The following is a 23,671-nucleotide window of genomic DNA, read 5'->3' on the forward strand; positions in this document are numbered from 1 at the left end:
GGTAACAACTAGATCAGTACAAGTATTCAGCAGAGATATATTCCTCAACCAGTAGATGGCAGTGTTTATAGGTTTGTAGCTACATCTATGGTTAATCTCTATGTCTTTTCGCTGAATAAAATTCCTGTTTCTTGTTTGCAGTGAGGCAGAAAAGCACATGTGTACTGTGCATTGTCTGTCCTGTAGGGCTATATACAGACTCTAACAAACAGGCTGGAAAACCAGCATTTGTTCACAACAATTATGGGTGTTACCCTAGACATCCCATTTGCCAATGTCAATGTGTTTGTTTCTGCCTTTCTCTATTTTTCTCTCTCACTCCTTTTCAAATAAACTCCTTTTCACAAACCGGAAAATGATGGTTGAACTGGATGTCTTTTTTCAGCCAGACTAACTATGTAACTATGTGATGTTACAGTAAATAACCCACAAAATGTATAACAATTTAACGCACATAAAAACACATGTCAATTTGTATTAAAATGCATGTCAATGCACATAAAAATGCATATCAACACTGTGATGGTCGCGGCGTTAGACCCCCAGCCCTTCTCACCAACTCGTGACCGAAGGACACGCCAATCCAAAACTGCGCTGCCACATACGTAACAATTCCACGCTCAGCTGCACCCTGCACAAAGATTTTCCAGCTAATAGACCACAATCTATGTACCTGCAGCCTGAGAGCGATTGTTACTGGGTCAGGTTAATTACGCAATTAACCCTTCCCACTGCCACCACCGCCTTTTTTGTACAGAGAAGAAGGAAACTCGCCAATATTAGCAATAACACTATGATGTTTGAATAATCATCTGTATACACACTGTCACCGCAGGCACACACAGTAGCACTCTTCAGAGACAGGGATTCTTAGTTTGCATTAAAGAGCTTTAGAAACAGTTCAACACTTTTCAGAAAATAAGATTTATTACCAAAAAGGTCAAAATGGTGCAATAAAAGTATTTATAGAAAAAGATGTAGCCAATATATATGTATATATATATATATATATATATATATATATAAATACAGAGAGCAATAGGGAGATAACAGAAAGAAAGTTAGAGAGGTAGAATACTTGCCATCAGCCTTGGTTTAAGCAGCTTCAAGTGTCAGAGCAAAAGGGTGCCCTTTCTCCCAAAGTTGGTTCCCAATGTTAAAAAGGGAGAATTCTTCAACGTATTGCTCCAAATATAACAGCCTTTTTCTAGGAACCCAGCAGAGTGTCTCCTTACAGCAGAGAACCAATCGCCTCATTTGGGGAGGGGTGTTTTCGGCGGGGAACTCAGGCTATGACCAAATCCCTCACAGTTTATATCATGTAGACACTAATAGATTAATATGCAGAATGATATCCTGAACGTCCAGACATCAAACATGCCATATTTCACTATTTCAGCTAGAACTATATGGCTCTCTGCTCTCCTGTATACTTCAACTAGGGGTGTAAGATATCAGGTGACTCGCATTAAACTGAGCTATCCAAATATATGCTTTGTTCGATTGTAATTATTTCCTAGCTTAAGATATGAAATTATATAGAAAAGTGATTTTAAAATGGGATGTGTGTTTTAGAGCTATCCCGGAATGCGTTTGAAGTCCAGTGAAGGACTGGTTTATAGCTTTATGGTTAGCTTCGGAGCAGGAGTCTCGCAGACACACTGGGCCCAGGCTGATTGGGGTTTATAACCATGAAGCTACCCCGCTGGGCCTGATGCCTGTGATCTCAGCATACATACAGACCACATTCCTGAGTGAGGGGGATTGGAGGGAGAGAATGATACAAGATGGAGGATCCTTAGCAAGATGGATGACCGCGTCCATCTCTGTACGTACAATTGCTACAAACACATGTCAGTGTAAGGAAATACACATCCATTTTTTGAACATTGTTAAAGTGTTACTAGATCCAGGACCCTGCATTCACTATATCTGGTCTTCCACAGTACACAGAACATGGAAATGCAATTATTTTAGTAAATATAAACTGCTAAATACCTTTTCTCACCAGCAGTTAGAGCAGTCTTGTGACTTCTATCAATGTCCAGCAGAGCACTGGTTAAAGCTTGTAGGAGGAGTTTTAATTCTCCCCTGATTGTCCTATAAGGCTGCAGGACCCCTGACCCTCTGTCTGGAGAAGCAAATATATATATCTATAGTCCCCTGCACTCAGGAGTGGTATACTAGGATGGAACTGTATCAGGTCCTTCATGTGTCCAGGACCAGCACAGGCCTCGCTGCCCTCTAAGGGTTGGGGGAGGAACCCGCAGACAGTAGCTGTAAAAAGAAGGGAATATAGGGGGCGCCAGCCTCGTGCATTACTTAGTATGATGGCTTTATTATATACAAAGTTAAAATATACTCACAAACACTGTGGTAACAAAGACGTATCAAATACAAAGCAAACAATGAGGCTCTGAGGAAGAGGAGACTGCTCCTCGAAACGCGTCAACCACAAAATGGTCCTCACGAGTTTGGGAGCTGATCCTGTGTACTGGTTGCTTTGTATTTGATACACCTTTGTTACCATTGTGTTTGTGAGTACCTCTGTCTGGAGAGTGCTGATTGGCCCTATGCTGATCACATGTAGTCTCCCAAGAAAAAAAAAACCCTCTAGCAAAAACACACCACACTGAGCATGTCCCCAAGGCTCTGTTTTATCAGGAGATGGATTGGGGACAATAGAAGAAGGGGAGGGTCAGAGAAAACAGGATCAAACATCCTTTTCACGCAATGTGGATGATTAACCCCTTAGGTTCCACAGTGAGTATAACAAGCATGCTTTACTGCATATACAGACTGATTTTACTGTTGTGGGTTTAGTAACACTTTAAGCATTCTTATGCATATGTATGTGCTCTGAGGAAAGGGATTTGTCCCTGAAACGCGTCAACACTGACAGTCGGAACCAGGGCGGACTGACAACTCATGGGGCCCCCGGGCAATAGGGGATCATGGGGCCCCTGTGTCCTTGCCCAAACTCAAAAAAGCCTATGAAAAAGGTACCAGGGGCATCTCATGGGGCCCCCTACTGACCCCGGGCCCTCAGGCAGTGCCCGAGTTTCCAAATGGTCAGTCCGCCCCTGGTCGGAACACCCTGCCCACTGTTGTGGCCATCTCAATTTCCATACTAAGCTTTACAAACAAGCTATGTCTCTGAGTATGTTTTCGTCTTGTTGACTTTTTAACAAACCTTGGATAATGCACTAGGTGTTTGCTCCACCTGTTTGCTCTTTTTCCAGTTGTTGATTTCCCTATTCAAGGAGGGCTCCATCCCCGAAACGCTATCCATAGGCCACCTTTTGCTCTAGCATTCTTTTGGCAATTGATTCCTGGAGCGCTGGAGAGTACACACTGTTCTCCGGCCATGTTTATGTGTCAATACACCCTAAAAGATAAAATAACAAAAACAGTTTTTGCTGCAATACTCACATTCAACACAGAGATTTCCCCTGCAGTACTTTTTTTCTACCACTAGATGTCCTCAGTCTGATGGCCAGCATCATTCAACCTACTTCGTCTGTGCCCAGGTCTTCTCAAATCTGCCCCAGGCTTGTGATGGACAGTGAAAGGAGAAGCAGCAAGACGGTGAGTGCTTCTCCCCATCATTCTGCTTTCTCTCTCTATCAGTATGTTTCTTGTACAGCTTCCTCCTCTCACCCTCCAGTCTTGCTGTACAGGGAGTACAATACCAGGTCACATTTAGGTATTTACACTACTTGCATTTAAATGCATTTAATGATTTATTAATGACTACAGAGCTGTATATTATCTCCTTCAAGAGTTCATCTTTAAAAATGATCATTAGGCAGCAGCAGCAGAAGCCGAGTAAGAAGAATACATCAACCCTTCCTCCGAGATACAGGAAACTCACCGGCGGTTTCATGCCATCATAAACTGAACTATATGTCTTGGGTGAATTAACGCATGAAATAAATGGCTATATGAATGAACAGTAGCGCCGTCACCGAGACATTCAATGGTCACACTGAGCTTGTGTTCTATGCCTAGAATAAATAATATGACCTCTGTTAGGGGGGTGGCTGGTGTCTGAGTGGGAAGGGAGGGGGGACGCATACAACAGTACTTCCCATCTGCTGCTGCTGCAGCCATGTTGGGCTCTTTGTGAGGGGGTGGGAGAGAGGGGAGGGGAGAGACACACAAGCTGATCAGAGCCGAAGGATGGTGGGAGACATCAGCCTGTGACTGCGCTCGGATTTTTATAGAGAAAAATAAAATATATGCAGAGAAGGCCAGCAGCATCCGCTTGCACCTGAGCCCCCAGCATCCTTCTCCAGCCTCCCTAGGACCATGAGCTGCTGCTGAGCTGGTAAGTGACATCAGCCTGTCATAGGGATTGCTGCTGCAATTTACTAGCTTCACCCTTTCCATCCCACCACTGTGGGTCTTATTTGTATTTTCTGCTATGGGCAGGGAAGGGTAAGCTCATTCAGCAGAAAATGTCAGCCAGCTTCCACCTGCAATGCCCATCATACACTGGCCATATCTTCCATCATTCATTCTGTATCATGGGGTTTCCATTCATCCTATTGCAATGCTGTATGATGTCATGTGTGCTGCTCAGCCCAGAAGCACCTGCTAGCTGCCGATGTTCAAGATGGCATCATCTGAATCTGCACAATCTGCTTTTCCAGATTCCTCCTTGAGTTTTGGGTAGAGGGGTTGTCTGATGCTGCATCTAACCACCTATGTAGGAGGCCAGATATAGAAACATGGAAGAGCAATGGCAAAAAAAGACCAAGTGGTGTACTGAGTCTGTGTTTTTCATTTTTTTTTAGCCCATTTTGAAAAGTATAGATCTACGTTTAGCCCAAGTATGTCTAAATTTACTTAATGTTGACTTACTACCACCGCTGGAAGTCTGTTGCACGCATCAACTACTCTTTTGGGAAATAATAATAAAGGTTAGGTTTGAACTTTTACTCCCTCTAGTTTGAGGAACAGTCCCCGTGTTCTTGGTCTGAGCTTCATACTGAAAATACTTCCCTCTTGAACCTTACTCACACCCTTCATGTATTTAAACGTTAAATCAATACCCCCTATTTCCCTTCTTTCCATGAGACTGTACATATTATGTTCCTATAATCTCTCGTGAAATGTTTTATCCCTCGGACCTTTCCAGGGGTCTACAGAACCTGACAGAGTATTCTAAATGAGGTCTAACTAGGGGAATCAGGGCCTCTTTCCTCCTTCAGGTGATCCTTCTAGTGATAAATAAAGATCTAATTAGAATATATCTGTTTAAAAAGGTCTATATAGAGGAATCAGGACCTCCTTCACCCCGCTGGTGATCCCTCCAGTGATAACGAAAGGCCTATATAGAGGAATCAGGACCTCCTTCCCCCTGCTGGTGATCCCTCCAGTGATAACGAAAGATCTATATAGGGGAATCAGGACCTCTTTCCTCCTGCTGGTGACCCTTCCAGTGATAACTAAAAATCTATATAGAGGAATCAAGACCTCCTCCCACCTGCTGGTGACCCTTCTATTGATAATCAAAGATTATAGAGGAATCTGGACCTCCCTCCTGCTGATGATCCCCTAGTGATACCTAAAGATTTGTATAGGGGAATCAGGACTTTCCTCTTGCTGGTGACCCCTCTAGTGATAACAAAAGACCTAGATAGAGTGATCAGGACCTCCTTCCACCTGTTGGTGATCCATCTAGTGATAACTATAGATCTGTATAAAAGAATTAAGACCTCCCTCTTGCTGGTGATCCCTCTAGTAATAACTAAAGATCTAGATAGAGAAATCAGGACCTCATTAATGTTTTTGGGAATCTCTCTTGTGATAACTAAAGTTGTACAGCATGTAGAGAAATCAGAATCTCCTTCCACCTACTGATGATTCCTGCAGAGATGACTAAAGATCTCTATAGGAGAATCAGGTTGATCCTGCTTCCTGCTTGTGGTCCCCCTAGAGATAACTAAAGATCTCTATAGGAGAATCAGGTGATCCTTCCTCTTGCTGGTGATCCCACTAGAGATGACTAAAGATCTGTCTAGTGAGAAATGAAGATTTATATAGGGAAATCAGGATCTCCTTCCTCCTGCTGGTGATCCCTTTAGTGAAAACTAAAGATCCATACAGAGGAATCAGGACCTCCATTTTCCTACTGGAGATCCCTCTATTGATAAATAAAGATCTATATATGGAAATCAGGATCTCCTTTTTCCTACTGGCGATCCCTTTAGTGATAACTAGAAATCCATGTAAAGGAATCATGACCTCCTTTCTCCTGCTGGTGAACCCCTAGTGATGTACCCCAGAAATATGTTTAGGCCACACTCTTTACTCATTTTACAATCATCTGTAATAAGCACCCAAAATATTTTTTCCTCTGTGGTGCTGGCCAACACTATACCCCAATATTGTACTAGGCAAGAATTGCAATACTATTTTGTGCCTGGTATCTTCAGTGTAATATGCCGATATGTGCTCAGGCTCTACCCATGTTTGTACAGGAAAAATATATTTCTGGTCCTCGGCTTAGAAACTCTATTTACCAGCTTGGTATCTTTTCTGTGTTAACGAAGATCCAAATCCAAACACTAAAATCTCATAAATGCTTTAAAAATATTAATACAATTCCAAAAGTTGTGCTTAATTGCTTTTAAATCTGTAGTTTATATTAAAACTATATCTGTTAATCCTGCTGTGAAGAGCCTTGTTCAGGCACTTCCTGTTATGGAGTGACAACTGTCTTCCAGTTGTACTTCTGTGTTGTCACCCTTTTCCCTTGCACCCCTGGTGGAGATTACAAGTGGTTGTTGTGACACACATTACACAGGAATGTTTCCCTGTCATACCTATCAGGAAGCAAGCCCAGAGCAGCTGGAGCTGGAGCGAGGGCATGTAAGGCAGCCCATACATTATTCAGTTTTAAAGTGGATGGGGGAATCCTCCCACTGAGCTATTGTATTCTAACAGTGAGGAGGCTTCCATGCCATCAGAATACGCTGATCAGCATTGCAGTTTTAATCCTGCAGCACTCATCGAGCAGGGAAATTTCGACAGGGCAGTTGTACAGAATTCGATCAGTGGATCAACTTCTGTACAACCATAGTGCCCAAATACATTCATTGAAATACATCTGGTCCCTGTTGAACCGGTTGAATTTCAATCCATGTATGACCAGCTGAGGAACGAAGTGACTGAAAAGTGCTTGAGGAGATCAGTACCAAAAAAGGGGTAAAAAAAGAATGAAAACAGTATTTAAACAGCAAACTAAATGTCTTCTAGTTAGAGTTTAATGATCAATGCGCTTTGCTTTGTGGTGCTGTAAACCAGGTGAGTATTTTCCTTGTACAAACTGGCACCCATAGGCATAAAAAAATCTGGCTGCAAATCATAAGAAGTCTGTGGGCAATAACAGACCTGCACAGGTACACCCGGTCCCAGAGCCACCCAGTCTATCGGAAATAATAGATCACCCAGTATGAATTCTTCTGGCCCAATGAATATTGATGATATCAGACTGAATCACTTCACTTGAATCGACTGTTCATAAACTTTGTTCTATGCCACTACTGTGTGGAGATTGGATCGTATGACTGCTGCCATGTCCCTAGTTGGCGTACCATGGCAGTTTTTTCTTAGATCTTGGTTCATAACTGTGGTGGGTCAGGCCAGAGAGAGGTGGGACCATATTAACAGGTTACTCCCTTTCTGTCTGAAAGTGGAAAAATATTGATCTTCCAAAAATATATATTTTGGCAGTCCCTATAGCCTCAGGGACTTTATTGGCAAGATCTGCCTTACTGGATCTGCATACCTGTGGAATTCAAAACACAAAATTGAGCAGGAACACCAAAAATTCCCAGGTGGATGGGAGCAGAGTTAGGAATTATGGAAGGGAGATCTCACTGTTGACCCACCTAAGACATATAAGAAGAATCCAGGGGCTGCTTTTGCCCACTAGTCACCACCTATAAGTAAATTAATATTGTTGGGTGGACTGACCCTTTACTATCAGTATTTTGCCCACCAGTCACCACCTATAACTAAATTATATTTGTTTGGTGGACTGACCCTTTACTATCAGTATTTTGCCCACCAGTCACCACCTATAACTAAATTATAATTGTTGGGTGGACTGACCCTTTACTATCAGTATTTTGCCCACCAGTCACCACCTATAACTAAATTATATTTGTTTGGTGGACTGACCCTTTACTATCAGTATTTTGCCCACCAGTCACCACCTATAACTAAATTATAATTGTTGGGTGGACTGACTCCTTACTATCAGTATTTTGCCCACCAGTCACCACCTATAACTAAATTATAATTGTTGGGTGGACTGACCCATTACTACCAGTATTTTGCCCACCAGTCACCACCTATAACTAAATTATAACTGTTGGGTGGACTGACCCGTTACTATCAGTATTTTGCCCACCAGTCACCACCTATAACTAAATTATATTTGTTTGGTGGACTGACCCGTTACTATCAGTATTTTGCCTAGCAGTCTCCACTTATAACTACATTACAACTGTTGGGTGGACTGACCCCTTACTATTCGGTGTATACAATGCAAGTCCTTATATGCATTAAAGTCCCATTCAGACTTGCAATGGGGCAGACTGGGGGAGATTTACTAAAACTGGAGCACTCAGAATCTGGTTCAGCTGTGACTGGTAGCCATACCGTTTCTAACTCCAGTTTGTCCAATTACGTTTTGGCAATAAAACCTAGGATCTGATTGGTTCCTATGAAGAGCTGCACCAGATTTTGCACTCTCTAGTTGTAATAAATAACCCCCTCTGTGATTACCCGTAGGAGATCAATGAGGTTATTCTCATGTAATCAGTGTTTAACCATGGCAGATCCACATCCACAGGTAATTGCTGTTGGCCTCTTATTACTTCCCACCTGCAACTATTTGTGGGACACCCTACTGAGTCTACTTACAGGTATTCATGGTCATGGTCATGGTCAGGCTGTCCTTACACTATAAAATTTTCTGTCCAATTTCTGCCCAATTTCCTTTAGATTTACCTTCAACTATGTAGTGCAAGGGCCCACCTAATTGGATACAATTAAAAGTGTTGTTTAGGTTTGACCTCATATTCTATGGTTTTTGGTAAATCTAAAGCAATTTTCTAAAGAAATTTGTATAATGTATGGTCAGCCTAAAAAGCATGAGGACCAGCATGTAGGTTTTCCTTTAAACCTGTTCAGGAGTTGTGATGGAATGGTAAAGATTAAGGTCTATATTTTCTGGAATATTGGTTTTTATGACCGTCGCAGTATGTCTTAGTAGCAAAGCATCCCTGTAGATTATTTGAAAATGATAACTATGCTATTGCAATAGCTCTGCACACTAGCACTGAGTAGGAGGCCTTTGCTTTCCTAGTATCTGGTTGTTATCCTGTCTACCAGCTTTCTTCACAGTAACTGTGTACCAACCCAGTGGATGTCTTCTAGCCTGTGGCTCCCACGTATTGTGTGTCAGTCTTCTGCTTTCTTAGAAGTAACCGTATACCACTGTGCTGTTTTATTCAGCCACTGATACTGTAGAATGCTTACACAATGTACCAGGATATTGTTTTATCAATGTTTAGAGCTCATTCACACTATTACAGTAATGCACATGTAACTGCAATGCAAATTGCATTCTGAATTTCACCCCAATGCCCCTTACTAACATGCAGTGCACTGCTAGGAATGAATGGACCAACTTAACGCAATGCACATTAAAAAATGGCATAATGTTTGTGCACTAATGCATCGCAATGGTGTGAATTGGCCCTTAATGCAGATCTTCCAGCTTGGGTAGCTACCCTGCCCTAAATAGGGGCTACTTGACAAATTTAGTACTGCTGGGTAGCAGACAACCTAGATGGTTTCTAGTTTACTTGTTCTGCTGGGTAGTAGACAACCTAGATGGTTTCTAGTTTACTTGTTCTGCTGGGTAGTAGACAACCTAGATGGTTTCTAGTTTACTTGTTCTGCTGGGTAGTAGACAACCTAGATGGTTTCTAGTTTACTTGTTCTGCTGGGTAGTAGACAACCTAGATGGTTTCTAGTTTACTTGTTCTGCTGGGTAGTAGACAACCTAGATGGTTTCTAGTTTACTTGTTCTGCTGGGTAGTAGACAACCTAGATGGTTTCTAGTTTACTTGTTCTACTGGGTAGTAGACAACCTAGATGGTTTCTAGTTTAATTGTTCTGCTGGGTAGTAGACAATCTAGATGGTTTCTAGTTTACTTGTTCTGCTGGGTAGTAAACAATCTAGATGGTTTCTAGTTTACTTGTTCTGCTGGGTAGTAGACAACCTAGATGGTTTCTAGTTTACTTGTTCTGCTGGGTAGTAGACAACCTAGATGGTTTCTAGTTTACTTGTTCTGCTGGGTAGTAGACAACCTAGATGGTTTCTAGTTTACTTGTTCTGCTAAGTAGTAGACAATCTAGATGGTTTCTAGTTTACTTGTTCTGCTGGGTAGTAAACAATCTAGATGGTTTCTAGTTTACTTGTTCTGCTGGGTAGTAGACAACCTAGATGGTTTCTAGTTTACTTGTTCATTTGGTTTTCCCCTAAATTCAGTGGAGCTGTAGATTTTCTCTTCTGTCAGTAGGTGTCACTGGTGCCTCTGGTATTGGTATATGAAACTATAGTGAAGCTGACTAACAAATATTCATACTTCCCCTAGACAACCAGTAGGAGATTAATGGCCAATGGTACATACTGGGGGAGAGTATACAAATTTGAGGAGGGCCAAGTGATCTCTCTTCTTTCCAGGCTCTGGCTTGGGGTGGGTGTATGAGAAGCAGCTGAGTGATTAGGCTGGAAGCCTGAGTCCTGTATGTTTGCTTGGAGCAGAAGATGTTTGGGTGTCCAGTGAGTCCTAGTGGTTGAGGCTCTGTGGTGTGTGAGCCTGACTTGAGGACAGGAGAAGTACAGATGATGTCTGAGATGAAGTACCAGAGGTTACTCTGCCACATGAGGTTCTGGATGAAGACCTAGTGGAGAGCCTGGGAAAGCATCAAGATGGGAACATCGAGACTATTGCTGCTGCCACTTGGAAAGATTTGGTCGCTAATGGAGATGTCGGCTATTAGGAAGGTACAGATTTCTGTATTCAGCTGAAAGGCTCTTTTCTGTACTGGTGTTTCTTCTTTTTGAGCTATTGAGTCTGCAGGCCAGTAACGGGTGTTTTGAACTCCCTACTCCTCTCTTCCAGGAGTTTTGAGTTAGAGTCAATAAACTCCTTTTTGTTTGTGCCCATCTGTTCACAGTCCACTACTACCTAAGTAATCTACCACCATGCTTTTTGGGTTCAGGAGGGGTGCTACACATGTAAAACCCAAAAGCCATCTGCTTTTTTTTTTAAACCCTATACATACCTTTTTTCATGCAGTCTTCTTACCAGTTCAGTGATGTCAGCCAGACTTCTTCTTCCTTCAGCATCAGCTGGGGGGCAAGCATTCTACTATGTCTAAGTGGCACTCATGTACTAGTGTATGCTGCTTAGCCCTGGAGTACTGTGAGCCCAGCCTGTTATTTACATTCCTTCCTGGGGGGGACCTCATTGAACAGACTGGGCTAGGCTAGGCCAATGAGGAATTTGAGAACAACACTGGAGCATAGAGAGGGTAAAAGAAGATTGGCACTTTTTTATATGCGAGGTGGGAGAACCAAAGAATTAAAAAATATAATCGTGAAGTTCTACTTTAAAGTCCATCTCCAGTCAAATATTTCCCTGCATTTTGAACACCTGGGGAAGGGTTAGAAACCTAGACAGGTTTTTAGGTTGTATTCATGGTGCGTGGTGAAGACACATTTTGCAGCATCCAGACACACATTTTATTGAAAATAACATTCAGTACAAATTCAATGCATTTGGGATCCCCTTTAACAATGCTTGGAAAAATTGGGAAAAGAGGAACTGATACTAGAGAGGCAGCTTAAACGTGTGTCTGGAGCAGATCCTTCTAACGGCACTGTATGTCCCGCAAACCTCCCTTTGGGATCACTCCATATTTACCTAGTCAAGCATCAGTTCTTCTCCACCCAATTGTTTTAAACCCTGATTAAGAGGGACCTTTTGAACCATTAAAATTGCTTTGTATTTTTATTAAATATTACATTTAGTCAAATTACCTTCTAGAATTTACAAACCGTGTCTGGTTCTTTCCTAGCCAAACACAAGTCTACACGAGACATGTTCTGACTGATGGCCACTACAACTTGCTGAATTGCTTAAAAAAAGATTATTTCCTATTTACCAGACCCAAGATTTAACTGGAACAGCTAATAGAAACAACGATCAAGTGCCCAAAACCTCCTTCTGATATGTTTTATATGTTATCTGTATACCTGTCATGTCCTACTTGTCTGGTCAACAGGACAGGGAGTAAGGACAAATTTCTAAAACTACATATCACTTGTCTACTAGGATAAAAAAATGTATTATATATATACAGTATATATATATATATATATTTATTCACAGCTACTATAAGCAACCTTTCTAGATGCAAATTTACTAAGCCGCCCTATAGTTCCCTGCAGGCTGAGGCAATTTGAGATCTGTGTGGGGAAGAACTGACTGGCTGCCTCTACTCACCCACCAGTCAGTGCCTCTGCCACCCACATGTCATAGTCCATTCTGTGGCTCTCACCAGGTATCACCTGCTCATTGATACCAGACAAAAGCTTAACAGGTAAGTATTTCAAGTTAAATTGTGCTTTGGCAATGCACAACTAAGCAGCAGGGTCAATTATTGCAACCCTCTCCAGTTGCACATACTCGCTTTCCTCTTGCTCCTCCTCTGCATGGTTCAGCCACTGGAAATGAAGAAGGAAAGGCCTGTGCTGGCTCCAAATTAGGACTTGAGGCTTACAGAGGGCATAGGACTCCCTTCCTCCATGTGACAGCTTTGGGGGTCTGAGCGTCCAATCACTAAGGACGAGTGAAGTGACATGAGAGGAAAGGGTAGGAGTCCCATGCTCCCCGTGTTCAGCCGGTCATGTGATTTATACACCTATACTAGACAGCACAGCTAGGTCCTGAACTTTCCTGCAAGCTACACTGTCATGAAACGATAAAGTATAACTAAAGGCAAAGCTTTTTTTTTTAGTTTTGGATAGAGTGAAGAGGGATTAGAACACTGGTCAGTTTTTATTGCTAGCTGTGCCCCCGTTGGGGAAATTCACCCTCTCTATTTGTCTTGTTTACTATGTTCACTGAATAGTAAAGTGATAGTAAAAGAAATTCCCAAGTTTTGGGTTGTCCCCAGAAGAGTAATAGTGGGAAAATGTTACAATGGAGACACTAGTTCTGGTGACCTGAGGGTCCCCAAGGAATTCCCTTAATTTGCAGGGATTTCCTCTCACTTCCTGTTTTGGCTATGGGACAGGAAGTAAAGGTCAATTTCCCCAATGGGACACACATGGCAAAAAATAAACTGACAGGGGTTATAACCCTCCCTTACTCTATCCAAAATGAAAAAAAAAATTTTGACTATAGTTCTACTTTAAAGATTGGGCCAACCCAGTAATTGGGGTGTAGGCAGGTGCAGTTTGCTCTCCATTCTTTGGTGGCACTGTGTTGTTGTGCCATTGTACAAATGGAATGGAGGATGGGAGGATGGGAATCCTCTGCAGACTCTGTAGGTGTCACAAACTAACTGGACACTGCAACACTGGGTGGCCTCGGTGGCCATCTTTAGTGTGGGCAATGTTAATAGCAGTGCCCCTCTCCATATGGCTCTCAGTTGCGAGTGGCTAAGTTAGGGAAATGAACCCTGCTTGCTAGGAGCAGTAACTTAGGGAAAGGTTCCTATTCGAGGAGGGACACATAAGGACACTTTTGTCTGTTTGCTCTACTATCCTCCAGACTGCACCGTAGGACTAGCACCACTTTTCTCAGTGCCTCATGTACTTAGGGTTGCCAACTCATTCCTGTCAAACTGAATACATATTAATTACACAGGTTTTGAGTCAAATTTAATGTAGATAAGCCATTTTGCTGCCAGGTACATACGTCATATGGACCTGACAGCGAGGGGTTTTATACAAAATCCAGTCGCTACAGCCACTGGGATTGTGTGTAAATCTGACGAGCAGACTCCTGCCTGTCAGCTGGAAGCAATCAGGTGGCTCCGCTGCTGCCGATTGCTTCCACAGCCCCGGATTCCATGTAACTGGGCTTCGCTTGCCCATCTGGGAACACCATGGTGGGTGCCAGCTAGTGGAGGGGAGAGAGAAGAGTGGATGAACGTCCACTCCCCTCCCCTTCTTTGTGTGACCCGAAAGGTGACATCCATGATGTCACTTCCGGGTCACTGCTGTCCCTTTCCTGGCTAGAATAGCCGGGGAAAGATGTATGACAATGCGGTCTGCATTGCAATACATCTAATGGATCACTGAGGAGACATGCAGGGTCCTTTAGACCTTGCAGGTCTCAATAAAGTGAACCTATCACCAAAAAATCATCACATAGGGAATTTGTGTCCCTTATGTTATTAAAATTAAAATAAGTGAAAAAAAAATGTATTTTTGTTTGTAAAAATAAAGTTACACCCAAGCACATAACATCCCCCCCAAGAACATATTGGGACCCAGGGGCGGACTGACAACTCATGGGGCCCCCGGACAATAGGGGATCACGGGGCCCCTGTGTCCTCGCCCACACTCAAACCACACCCAAAAAAGCATATGAAAGGTACCAGGGGCATCTCATGGGGCCCCTTACTGACCCTGGGCCCTCGGGCAGCGCCTGAGTTCCCGAATGGTCAGTCCGCCCCTGTTGGGACCCCCACATATACGCATGTACGAACGTTAACGCATATGTCGGGGCGCCTATGCGTGAACATTTCAATTGCAGTACACGTTACATATCACCGTTCACACCGGAGTGAGAGCAATAATTCTAGCACCAGACCTCCTCAGAAGCGCTAAAGTGATGACCTATAGGCTCCTGTAGAAAACATAGGGTACTGAAGTTTGTCACCATTTCATAGGTGCACACAAATTTAAGGTTTGACATGTTGGGTATCTATTTACTCGGCACAATCTCATCTTTTATATTTTACCAAAAATTTATTGCGTTTGTTTGCCTTAAAATTCATTTTAGTGTGATTTTTACTGACATTTTGCGTTTCCTAGACGTTTGCAATAATATCGTGAGAGAAAAATTGAAACTACCAAAAATTAGGATAACTGATGACGTTTGTTTGCATAAAAATATAAAAAAAATGAAACTACCACTATTTTATTCTCTAGGGTGTCTGCTTTCAGAAAACATAATGTTTTGGGTATTTGTGTAATCTTCAGGCCTGAAATTATTTTTCAAACATGTACTGCCACTCTGTTAGCCACCCTCTACACAGGTGCTGCTCCAGTAATGTAGGCTATGCTATGTGATAAATTTAAAGCTGAAGATAGGCTGCTGTAAGATTACTACTACAGGCATTCCTGTACTGCCAGTGTCAATGCATTTGCTAGTACACTGCTTAAAAAAATTAAAGGAACACTTTTTATTCAGAGTATAGCATCAAGTTAATGAAACTCCTGGGATATTGATCTGGTCAGTTAAGTAGCAGAGAGGGTTGTTAATCAGTTTCAGCTGCTTTAGTGATAATGAAATTAACAACAGGTGCACTAGATGGGCAACAATGAGACAACCCCCAAAATAGGAATGGTTTTACAGGTGGAGGCAACTGACATTTTTTTGCCTACTCTTCTTTTTTTTTTACTGTTTTTCACTAGTTTTGCACTTGGCTAGGGTCAGTATCACTACTGGTAGCATGAGGCGACACCTGGACCCTACAGAGGTTTCACAGGCAGTCCAACTGTTCCAGGATGCCACATTAATATGTGACATTGCCAGAAGGTTTGCTGTGTCTCCCAGCACAGTGTCAAGAGCATAGAGGAGATTCCATGAGACAGGCAGTTACTCTAGGAGAGCTGGACAGGACCATAGAAGGTCCTTAACCCATCAGCAGGATCGATATCTGCTCCTTTGTGCAAGGAGGAACAGGATGAGCCCTGCCAGAGCCCTTCAAAATGACCTCCAGCAGGCCACTGGTGTGAATGTCTCTGATCAAACGATCAGAAGCAGACTTCATGAGGGTGGCCTGAGGGCCCAACATCCTCTAGTGGGTCCTATGTTCACTACTCAGACCATAGAGCTCTATTGGCATTTACCATTGAATACCAGAATTGGCAGGTCCACCATTGACACACTGTGCTTTTCACAGATGGGAGCAGATTCACCCTGAGCACATGTGACAGACGTAAAAGGGTCTGGAGAAACCATGGAGAACGTTCTGCTGCCTGTAACATTGTTCAGCATGACCGTTTTGTCGGTGGGTCAGTGATGGTCTGGGGAGGCGTATCCATGGAGGGATGCACAGACCCCTACAGGCTAGACAATGGCACCCTGATTGCCATTAGGTAGCGGGATGAAATCCTTGGACCCATTATTAGACCCTACGCTGGTGTAGTGGGTCTTGGGTTCCTTCTGGTACACAACATTGCCCGGCCTCATGTGGAAAAAGTATGCAGGCAGTTCCTGGAGAATGAAGGATTTGATACCATTGAATGGCCCCCATGCTCGCCTGACCTAAATCCAATAGAACACCTCTTGGATATCATGTTTTGGTCCATCCAACACCGCCAGGTTGCACCTCGGACTGTCCAGGAGCTCAGTGATGCCCTGGTCCTGATCTGGGAGGAAATACCCCAGGGCATCCATCGTCTCATTAGGAGCATGTCCCGACGTTGTCAGGCATCCATACAAGCACATGGGGGCCATACAAACTACTGAGGACCATTTTGAGTTGCTGCAATGAATTTTCAGAAAACTGTACTAGCCTGCTGCATAATTTTTTCACTTAGATTTTCGGGGTGTCTTTGAATTCAGTCCTCTGTAGGTTGATCATTTTCATTTCCATCAAACAATGGGGTATCCTTATGTTCCTAACACATTACCCCGTCCACATCAGTATAGATATCCAGCATGATATCTTTCCTCATTGAGATCTGATGTGTTTTCAAAGTCTTCATTTAATTTTTTTGAGCATTGCATCTGGAACTGTTACGTTCGGTTTTGTTGGTCGGTTTGTTATATGTCATGCCTGAAACTCAACCCAATGGTCAACCTTCCTCTGGACCCTGTGTGCCATTCTTCCAACCCAGGTACCAAGCACCTGGCCCTGCCCATAGGACAATGAAGGGGTTTCTGCATTTGAATAGGTCTGCGTTTTCCTCCCATATACACATTTTCACTTTAACTAAGTAGTAAGGAGCCCTTTTAGCTCAGAGTACAGCCCTTCCCCCTTCCAGTCTAAGTGCTGCTCTGCAGGGGATTACAGGATGCTAATATCAAAAAGATTCAGCCACTTCTACTTCATGTATTTAAAATGCACTGAATGATAAATAGGAATACATGGCCGAGGTAAATGGTGCTTATTTTATATCTGCTTGCAGCTTTTGTACAGAAGTAGGATTATCAGTTCTCATGGTTTGTGTGTTACTGACCTGGCAGAACCTGCACTAAACAGTTTATTTGCAAAGGAAGAAAGAACTGAGGCAATGCTTCATTCTGCCTGCAGCAGACTACAATATCATTCCCTTAGAATGCACTTTTCAGGCCAACGCTGAGCAACTGTTGACTGAAATTTTTCTTTTTTAGGCCTCATGTACACTGGGCTTAAAAATGACGCTTTTACAGGCATTTGGCTTTTTTTCAGCCTGTAAAAACACCTCTAGGTAAGCCTATGTGTCCATTCACACGGGCATACTAGAAGAGGAGCATTTACAGGTTAAAAAAAAAAAACAACAATGGCACATTCAGGAGAGGAGATGAAAAGCAGAAAAAAGCTGAACTCGCCTAAACGTGTGTAAATGCATCGAAACGCTAGCTACATTTAGGTACATTTAAGCGTTAATGCGGAGCTCCACCCAATAGGGGAAATTCCGCTTTAAGGACTGCTCCCCCGCTCCCCATTAAGGATTGGTTCCTTTGGGGGGCGTGGGGGGAGTGGGTACCCGAATTTGACAGGTACCCGCTCCCACTTCTGGTCCGATCACCTAGGTGACCAGAAGCAGAAGGTGTCCTCCCTGTAGTCTTTTGGGACACTTTAGGTGCATTTTTTAGGAAATGTTCTTCTGCTGGGTGTTCTGGCATTCGAGTGGACTGAAAAGACACCCTGTGTGCATGAAGCCTTAGGCCCCTTTCACACGGGCGTTCTGTATGTCTGTTTTTCATCTGTCTGTTTACAGTTGAAAAACGGTCCCCCATGTATTTCTATAGACTAGCAGTTGCTAATCATCTGTTTACATCCATTAATGTCCGCCTCTGTTAACATCTGTTTTTTTGAATGGAAGAAAACCCTTTTTTTCTTCCATAAAAAATCCCAGAACGGACAAAGAAACGGATGTAAACAGATGTAAACGGACATATGGTCTGTTTTTGCATTGTAAAGGATGTAAAAATCGTTTGTAAACTGATGAAAAACCGATGTGAATTGATCTGCTTTTTCTTGGAAAAAAGGTGACTGAACTGATGGAAAAAACTGAATGCCCGTGTGAAAGGACCCTTAGGGCTCTTTCACATGGACGTTTCGATCGGATCTGCCTACTCGTTTTTCAGGCGAACCTGATTGGAACCTCCATTCTCCTCTATGGAGCTGCGAGTGTAAATGGACATGTGTCTATTTACACCCACCGACATCCAATCCGATCTGATCCGCCAAAAAGGGACAGATGGGGATCCACTTCCCCCTCCGTTCGTTGGACAGTGTCAGATGAAAATAGACAGGAGGCCCATTTTCATCCAACTGCCCATTGAGGAGTGCGAGCAGCTCTGTGTCTGCTCTGCAGCAGGGAGCAGAAACAGAGCTGTCATCTGCTTGCTCAGCGGGGATCAGTGGAGAGATCCTCGGCTGAGCAAGGAGATCCGCTAAATGGGTCCGCTTCGTGTTAAAGGACCCTTACTGTTGCTGTGTATTGTGGCCAGGGCTTTTTTTCTCAGAGAATAAGTACAGGAACACCCCCCATCTAAGTTGATTCTTGTCTCCGCCCCCTACGCACCTCCGAGCACTGTCCCTGGGTTCTACCCCATACCCACCTCCCAGTACTGCTGCTTTTAGAGAATACAGAGGCAAGTATCATTTTGTGGTGCTACTTACTTTGTATGGAATTTGTTAATTATAAGAAGAAGAACAGTAAAGTAGATCCCCCCACAGGCAGCAGCAATAGCCCCCCAGCAACAATAGATATTCCTAGCAACAATGGACCACCACAACAAAATACCACCCCAACAACAAAAGACCCCCTGCAGCAACAACAGATCTCCCAGAAGCCAACATCAACAGACTCCAGCAACAATAGACCCCACCCTCAGCAGTAGATATTTTCTGCAACAATTGACCCCACAGCAACAATAGATACTCAGCCAGCAACAATAGACCCCCAGCAACGATAGATCACCACGTCGTAAAAATTGATTATCAACAGTGACAATAGATCCCCTAGCAGCCAACATCAATGAACCTGCCAGCACACCTCAGCACCCCTTGCCAATAAATACATTCAGAGCTGAAGGTACCAAAGCTACGTTTCTCAGTGTTCCTGCTGGAAAAAGCTTGTGGGAGTTATCCTATGTAGACTTCTGGAGCTTCTGAGAAGGTCACTGTAAATCAAACCTGCAATTTGAAAATAATGTGGCTGCCATTGCTGACCATTCTATTGAAATACTAGCTCAGGAATTCTCAACCAGGGTTCCGTGGAACACTAGGGTTCCTTCAGAGGTGGTTAGGGGTTCCTTGAGCTGTGGCTAGTTGACTTCCCATCTTATGGTTCCTCCATGGTTCCAGGTCCATTGCCAAATGGCAGAACCAGTGGTATGACATCATGAGCTCTCTGTGGAGTTCTGACCACAACTGTAAGGATTTAATTCTTTATACTGACCACTAATGTAAAGGGCATTCTTCCCACTGATCCCAGATAACTTAATTTTTGCACGGTTCCCAAAGCCCTGAAAATTATTTCAAGGGTTCCTCTAGGGTAAAAAGGTTGAGAAAGGCTGTACTAGCTGTTATGTTTAGAAATGTGTTTTTTTGTGTCACCATTGGGCAGATTTTCCATCACTTCCTGTTCTGTCAGGAAATTAGGAGAAATCTCCCCTCCAAAGGCTTGACAGTCAAAAAATTGGCACTGTCACCAGCCCTGGTCTGCTCTATTCAAAACAAAATAATTACCTTTGGCTGGAGCTGTACTGTGAAAGCAAAAAGTGCGCACAAAATAAAGTACACCTAGCGCCCGTTTGGTTCCTGAATAAGGCCCTGTACACACAGCATGGGATATGCAGCATGCCTGTTTGCTTTGAGCCAGTCTGCAGTGGATCGCTTTTCAGAAAGCCGCTTTCAAGTGTTCAGGAGGCGCTCCAGCATTTTTTTTTTGCTGAACAATTTTCAATGGGACCAATGAGCCATAAATGTGAGCCAAAACTGCAGCATGGCTCCAGTGACTTGAATGGCCGAGTTTGATAGACAATTCCACCTGTCAGACAGGCTTTGTTACATCTTCCATGCATGTTCATAGCAAGTGAACAGACAGACCCCCTTCTTCCCCCCGTCTGTATTGTAGGCTTTAGGTTGGCAGTCGAGGGGTAGTAAAATTGCAGCAAAAACATCATCTATTATCATCCACCCCCCCCCCCCCCCCCATCCCTGGTTGTCCATGCGAAAGAGGCCTTAGTATGCGACTTCCAGAACATGCTCAGTCTCTCCATCTTTCCAGCACTTCCCTTGCACTGTGGAGAACACAGGGGTACTCAGTAGGTGTGAAGCCTGGACCACAGTCCTAATCTTACAGGTCACATGCTTTCCTGGTCCATCAGTGGCCCTAAAGATGTCTGCTTGGCTCCATTCTCTACTAGCATATACTCACCAGCTGGCTAAACTATAGTGTTGAGTGATCATAGACAGCACCACAATGCTCCAAATCAGTTTTGTACGCGCAATAGCAACTATTTTGCCGTATCTTATAAACGGGGATCTATAAATAATTGCATCTAATTGCTTCCCTACACAATTTTGGCTTCATTCACAGGGCAGGGTCCATGCAGAGCCTGTATAATATAACCCCTGCCGCATACAGCCGCCTATTGAGATGAATTAGAAGATGCGAAAGTACGCGGTTATGTGATGGAGTTGGCGTAAAGCACGTGCACGAACGTATGCTCCAAATGCACAATATCTGGGTCTGGTGCATACAGTGAGGAACAGAAGTATTTGAACACCCTGCAATTTTGCAAGTTCTCCCACTTAGAAATCATGGAGGGGTCTGAAATTCACATTGTAGGTGCATTCCCACTCTGAGAGACGGAATTTAAAAAACAAAATTCAGGAAATCACATTGTATGATTTTTAAAGAATTTATTTCTTTTGCACTGCTGAACATAAGTATTTGAACACCTGAGAAAATCAGTGTTAATATTTGGTACAGAAGCCTTTGTTTGCAATTACAGAGGTCAAACGTTTCCTGTAGTTCTTGACCAGGTTTGCACTGCAACAGGGATTTTGGCCCACTCCTCCACACATATCTCCTCTAGATCTGTCAGGTTTCGGGGCTGTCGCTGAGCAACACATAGTTTCAGCTCCCTCCAAAGATGTTCTGTTGGATTTAGGTCTGGAGACTGGCTAGGCCACTCCAGAACCTTGATATGCTTCTTACGGAGCCACTCCTTGGTTATCCTGGCTGTGTGCTTCGGGTCGTTGTCATGTTGCAAGACCCAGCCACAACCCATCTTCAATGCTCTGACTGAGGGAAGGAGGTTGTTGCTCAAAATCTCACAATAAATGGCCCCATTCATCCTCTCCTTAATACAGTGCACTCGTCCAGTACCCTTCGCAGAAAAGCACCCCCAAAGCATGATGTTACCACCCCCATGCTTCACAGTAGGGATGGTGTTCTTGGGATGCAACTCATCCTTCTTTTTCCTCCAAACACGACGAGTGAAGTTTAGACCAAAAAGTTCTACTTTGGTCTCATCTGACCACATGACTTTCTCCCATGCCTCCTCTGGATCATCCAGATGGTCACTGGCAAACTTCAGACGGGCCTGGCCATGTGATGACTTGAGCAGGGGAACCTTCCGTGCAATGCATGATTTGAAACCATGACGGCGTAGTGTTCTACCAACAGTGACCTTTGAAACAGTGGTCACTGTGGTCCCAGCTCTCTTCATGTCATTGACCAGCTCCTCCCTTGTAGTTCTGGGTTGATTCCTTACCTTTCTTATCATCAGTGATACCCCACGAGGTGAGATCTTCCATGCAGCCCCAGTCCGAGGGAGACTGACAGTCGTCTTTAGCCTCTTCCATTTTCTAACAATTGCTCCAACAGTTGATCTATTTTCACCAAGCTGCTTGGTAATTGCTCCGTAGCCCTTTCCAGCCTTGTGGAGGTCCACAATTTTGTCTCTGGTGTCTTCTGACAGCTCTTTGGTCTTTTCCATGGTAGTAGTTGGCGTCTGACTGACTGTGGGGTGGACAGGTGTCTTTAAAGAGCTCAGACAGGTACTACTAAGTTAGATTAATGAGTGGAGTAGAGGTGGACTTTTTAAAGCAGTGGTTCTCAACCTTTCTAATGCCGCGACCCCTTAATACAGTTCCTCATGTTGTGGTGACCCCCAACCATAAAATTATTTTCGTTGCTACTTCATAACTGTAATTTTGCAGTGGGAGGACTAGTGCCACATCATTGGTGTCAGTGGAAGGAGTAGTGCCCCATCACTGATGTCAGTGGGAGGAATAGTGCCCCATCGTTGGTGTCAGTGGGAGGAATAGTGCCCCATCGTTGGTGTCAGTGGGGGGAATAGTGCCCCATCGTTGGTGTCAGTGGGGGGAATAGTGCCCCATCGTTGGTGTCAGTGGGGGGAATAGTGCCCCATCGTTGGTGTCAGTGGGGGGAATAGTGCCCCATCGTTGGTGTCAGTGGGGGGAATAGTGCCCCATCGTTGGTGTCAGTGGGGGGAATAGTGCCCCATCGTTGGTGTCAGTGGGGGGAATAGTGCTCCATCGTTGGTGTCAGTGGGGGGAATAGTGCCCCATCGTTGGTGTCAGTGGGGGGAATAGTGCCCCATCGTTGGTGTCATTGGGAGGAATAGTGCCCCATCGTTGGTGTCATTGGGAGGAATAGTGCCCCATCGTTGGTGTCATTGGGGGGAATAGTGCCCCATCGTTGGTGTCAGTGGGGGGAATAGTGCCCCATCGTTGGTGTCAGTGGGAGGAATAGTGCCCCATCGTTGGTGTCAGTGGGGGGAATAGTGCCCCATCGTTGGTGTCAGTGGGGGGAATAGTGCCCCATCGTTGGTGTCAGTGGGGGGAATAGTGCCCCATCGTTGGTGTCAGTGGGGGGAATAGTGCCCCATCGTTGGTGTCAGTGGGGGGAATAGTGCCCCATCGTTGGTGTCAGTGAGGGGAATAGTGCCCCATCGTTGGTGTCAGTGGGGGGAATAGTGCCCCATCGTTGGTGTCAGTGGGGGGAATAGTGCCCCATCGTTGGTGTCATTGGGAGGAATAGTGCCCCATCGTTGGTGTCATTGGGGGGAATAGTGCCCCATCGTTGGTGTCAGTGGGGGGAATAGTGCCCCATCGTTGGTGTCAGTGGGAGGAATAGAGCCCC

At 44.1% G+C, this 23,671-nt stretch overlaps 1 protein-coding gene across 1 annotated transcript in view; it reads left to right on the top strand.

Moving 5' to 3' along the window:
* The first annotated feature begins 4,151 nt into the window (after nt 1-4,151).
* CYFIP2 (cytoplasmic FMR1 interacting protein 2) overlaps nt 4,152-23,671 on the top strand; it is a 136,723-nt gene continuing 117,203 nt past the window's right edge. The window contains exon 1 of the mRNA XM_089682845.1: nt 4,152-4,330. The gene's annotated coding sequence lies outside the window, so the exon portion shown is untranslated. The remainder of the gene's footprint in view (nt 4,331-23,671) is intronic.

Source organism: Staurois parvus, unplaced genomic scaffold (genome assembly GCF_062004578.1).
Source record: "Staurois parvus isolate SC_StPar_1 unplaced genomic scaffold, SC_StPar_1.0 ptg000298l, whole genome shotgun sequence".
Lineage (NCBI taxonomy): Eukaryota > Metazoa > Chordata > Amphibia > Anura > Ranidae > Staurois > Staurois parvus.